This window comes from Galeopterus variegatus, unplaced genomic scaffold, assembly GCF_000696425.1.
Source record: "Galeopterus variegatus unplaced genomic scaffold, G_variegatus-3.0.2 Scaffold4034, whole genome shotgun sequence".
Lineage (NCBI taxonomy): Eukaryota > Metazoa > Chordata > Mammalia > Dermoptera > Cynocephalidae > Galeopterus > Galeopterus variegatus.
The window spans coordinates 209,228-214,141 of NW_007730145.1; the positions used below are offsets into that span (position 1 = coordinate 209,228).

The 4,914-nt window shown below is 40.7% G+C and overlaps 1 pseudogene; it reads right to left on the reverse strand.

The window, feature by feature from the left end:
* Positions 1-3,575, reverse strand: part of LOC103602171 — a 24,286-nt pseudogene extending 20,711 nt beyond the window's left edge.
* Between the last annotated feature and the right edge of the window lie 1,339 nt (positions 3,576-4,914).

The following is a 4,914-nucleotide window of genomic DNA, read 5'->3' on the forward strand; positions in this document are numbered from 1 at the left end:
TCTTTCCCATTTCTTATATGTTTTCCTTTATTGGTAGGTAGGCTCTCTTCTTTCAGAGGCTGCCAGCTGCTCCAAATTTACATGCATGGTCCTAGGTGCCTGGGATTGTGAAGGAAGATAAAGCCCCTCTTCCTGTGTGTATTTTGGTCCCCCAAACTGGATCTCTGATTAGCCATACTTGGGTCATATGCTCATTTCTGAAACCACTCACTGTGTCCAGGGGGAAGAGTACTTTGGGATAGAGTTGGGGCCATGCTATTTACAGCCCAGCAAAGGTTCTTTTAACTGTGATCTGCTACAACTGTGCCCTCCTGGAGGGGAGGGACAGTGTCTTATTTAGCTTTGTCAACCCAGTGTGTAGCAAAACTCCAGGACTCAGTGTTTGAGTTCTCATGTCTCAGTACATGTTTGTTAAATGGATGAACTAGTATTCTTTCTTTTGACATATCTTTATTGCCTAAATCCATTGGTCTGATGGCAGTAGAATTCGGTAAAGATATGGAAGAGTAGATTTTTGGATATAACCAGAACAAAATGTTTACACAAGAAAGAATTTCCTTGCTTGAAAATCAGTTATTTACAAAGCCAACAGCCTGTTTCACATAAAGAATATATGTGAGTAGTACCCAAGGAGGTGCTTGTTTAGAACAGTGCCTGTCAAACAGCAAGTGCTATAAAAATGTTTGTTAAAGAAATATAAAGTTGGGTAAAATGTAACTTTAACTAGATTAAGTAAAAAATGTTAGTAATACTGTATGTTTAAAGTATAATGGCCTAATTACAGTTATGTTGGGAGGCCCTAACTCCGGGGAAGCCTTCCATAAGTCCTCAGGCAGACTTAAGTACTTACATATTTTCAGGCATTTTGTACATATTTCTATTAAATAGTCTATCATCGTACCATTTCATGCATAGTCCTAAGTGCATGGACCATGCATGTGAACTCAAAATGTCCTACTAAAGTACTTCTAAGGGCAGAGGAGAGTGAACTTGATTTTCAGAGGATAAAGGTGTAGCCTGAAGCATCCTCCTCAGAAGTGAGAGATTTCTTTGCGATGTCACTTCTAACACTAAAAATAAAAAACCATGCACAACTTTGCATTCTATTCCATGGTATCCCCACATCTGCTGTAACTAACAATCATCTGTACTCTTCCACTGGAAGCATAAAATTGAAGAAATCTTCTCCAGATGATACTAAGGCATGTAATTCTTCCTGCCACTCATTAAGCAATGAGAGGCATTTTCTGAAACTCCTGGTAATTTTATCCAAGGACAAGGGCACAGTAGTTCACTAGAGGGAGTAGATTTCAACTTTTGTTAGGAAATAATGAGGTCTGTTTTGCGTAAGAACAGCTGCTTAATCAGCATTGGCCCTCTGCTCACACAAGTTTTGCTGACAATTTTTCTTCCCAGGTAATCTTAAGGATGCTCGAGCTTTCTGGTATTATCTGAGAATGCATGGAAAGAATCCTGGGCTGATAAGCGAAGCACTGTTGTGAATAAGCCTGGGCCATTGCAAAGCACTTCAACATGGTTTCCTCACCCATTAAATGAGAAGCTTAATCTCAGTGATCTTTAAGATCATTTCCAGCTATCAAATCCCTGTTTTTGGTGTAGGAGACAATACTAACTATCCATATGCACTAATGTACAAATGAGCTGGTGGAGACAATTGTAGTAAAAAAGCAGGCTCAAGAGTCTGACTATAAGCTGTATTTTTCTTCTTTTTTTGAGTAATGTGGCACAGGTGTAGCTTAAAATAATATTTATTTTTCAAACAAATATTTCTAAATATACATTTATTTAGTTCTAGATACTCTTCTAAGTTCTTTACAAATACTACCTCATTGAATCCTTGTGATCTCGCACTGTGAGTTGGGTTCTGTTATTATCCCCATTTTACAGATGAGAAGACAGAAGCCTGGAGAGGTTAAGTAACTGTCCAAAGTCACAACTAGTAAAGGCACAGCCAGGTTTTGAACCCAGGAGATCTGGCTCCAGAGTCTGTACTCCTAACTACCATATTATGCTGATTCTCCATATATAATAATAGAGATCATATATTTTCCTCTGCTGTGAGGTTATGCTGTAAATTGTGCCATGGCATATATGCTCATGGCATAAAGATAAATAGGATATGGCCCCTGCCTTCTTGGAGCTTACAGTTCAGTGGGAGAGAGATACATAAATAGCAAGCTACAGTAGCAGTGCTTACAGAGGTGTAGGTGAAGATCTGCAGAAGGTGGAGAAGAGAGTGATTCTGCCTGGTTAGAGCAAGGTGAAGGTCAAGGTGAAGGATGCAGGGAAGACTTTGAGGGAAATTTGGACTAATAATTGCATCATGTTTATAAATTTACCAGGGAGAAAAGGGAGTATCGATGAGTCTGCAAGGGAATTCCAGACAGAGGGCTCAGAATGCGCAGAAGTATAAGTACTACAGTGGGTGGAAGCTTGGGGATTCCCACCCAAGCTGGGCTTTGGCATGAAGTGGAAGTGAACATTTCCTGTATTATTTAAGCTTTTTTATATTGAGTATGTATTTTTCTTCTTTTTTCTTTCTTTCTTTTTTTTTACAAAATAAAAAGTAAAGCTATTTTATTTTGAGGCACAACTGTTCACTTTTTAAAACCTCAATTTCCGGGCCGGCCCGGTGGCGCACTGCTACAGTGTGCCGCTTGGGAGTGTGGCGGCGCTCCCGCCGAGGGTTCGGATCCCACATACAGACCGGTTCCCGCTCACTGGCTGAGCGAGGTGCGGCCGCAACACCGAGGGTTGCCATCCCGTTGCCGGTCCCGGTCCAGTGCGGGCGCGACACTGAGGGTTGCGATCCGTTGCCGGACACGAAAAAAGACAAAAAGAAAAAAACAAAGAAACAAACAAAAAAACCCTCAATTTCCCCCTATTCTTTTAGACAAATCAAAGCCATATTATGTATTAGGCTTCCTTAAAATATGAGTTTTGAAATAAAATCCAGGCCCTACTACTCATTGGCAATACGTCCCTGACTTTTCTGGGCCTCAGCTACTTTTATATAAAATGGGGTAGTCAGAACTACCCTACTGGCTAAATGGAAGACCAGAGCTTGGCACAGAGAGGATCAGTAAATATTATTTCCCATCTTCTTACCTTTGTAAACTAGTTTCCCTAGGTATATTGGGTCAAATCTTGGATAGTTAACTTAGATGGCTGAAGAATGTTGACAGAACAGCTTCATGGCCACAGACGAACTTGTTCTTGTAGATGCTTAGCTCCTGTGGTTTCAGGATGGATGATAACCAGGGGCTTGAGATGAAAATATCTTAGGTAGACTCTAATTTGCCTTCTCAGCTTGTATGTAGTTCAGAGAGAAATCTTGACGTAGAGCCAGGAACACCGGTCAACAACTTTTCCCAGTACATGAGGAACTCTCCTGAACCTCATCCACTGCAGTGACATAAAACAAAATCAGGGCTTGGGAGGACAATGTTACCTGCTCTGTTAGATCCACATACACACCTCTCAGCTTTCTCATCCACAAGCAGTGTGGGAATGTCCCAAGTACTTGTGCGTGTTGACTCATCTTCTATGATCATTCCCCAAGACAGTGTTGCAAAAAGATACATTGATTTCCTTTCTCATCCACAAGCAGTGTGGGAATGTCCCAAGTATTTGTGCGTGTTGACTCATCTTCTATGATCATTCCCCAAGACAGTGTTGCAAAAAGATACATTGATTTCCTTTTTAAAAATTATCCATCTTTATATTTTTTAAACAGTTATTTTCCAATATGCTCTTAGGAAAGATTGATATGGTCCAAGCTGTGCTTGCATGGACTACTGTAGAGCCTCCTTCTGCAATCCTCCTCTTCCCTTCCAGTCTGTTCTCCACTTTGTAGCCTGAGTGATCATTCAGAGAGTCCCACCCTGCTTAGAACACTCCAGTGGCTTCTCATTACATTACGTTAGAGTAGTCAGAAGAAAATCTGAATATTCTACTCTGCCTTACAAAGCTATTGCTGAGTTCTCTTCATTTTATCACCTGAGAACTTGGAGCAGGACAGTGATTGTTTTCTAGCTCATGCAATCCTAAAATATAAAGGAGGTTTATTTTGCTCTCAGACTAAAAATGGTTTTATGAAGTCACATCTTTCCCTGGAAGAATCTATTGTTACATTGGATAAGCAAAAGGAAACTCTAGACCTAGAAAGAAAACATGCACACACTTCTCTGACATAAAATTACTTGCTAGGTCCTATAGGATGGCTGTATAGAAGATCATCATTTGGAATATATTGCCCAAATGTAGCTTGTGCTCTTAGTAAAATGTGTATTTGTGAAGTGCCAGATATAAAAATGGAGAATCGTAGGGCTGCTTAGATTGCCTGAAGACTGCTAGGAAGAAAAAGCTGCTTTGAGCATTGGCTGATACATTGTGAGGTATGTTTTCTGAACAGTGAAGCATTCATTGAGTTCCTACTGGGTACAACATAGAGAAATCGAGCCTATGGGGAAGTGGAAGAAAGTATGTTTAAAAGAACAGAGGCTTTCCTGAAGACACTCATAATTAAGGAGAGAGACATGTGCACCATAAGTGGTTTGAAAACAGCTATAAAGGAAGGAGATTAGAAATACCAGGGCACTTAGCACAGACCACATGTGTATGTGCTGACGGGTGCAAGTAGATGGGGAAGGATGGCAGGTCTCCTGGGAAAGATCCTCACAAAAGTGAATTTTGAGCTAGAACTTAAATGATGTGGATTGTGATAAAATGATAAGGAGGTCAGCTGAGGTGGAGGTGGAGGTTTGAGCAAAGAGAGTGATAAAGATCCTGGGGAGAAATGCACAGGAGAAAACTCGTGGTCAGCAGGACAGAAACTGAGAGACTGTTGGCAAAGTGTGCTCCCATAAACTACTGTCGAATATCTGGATAAGG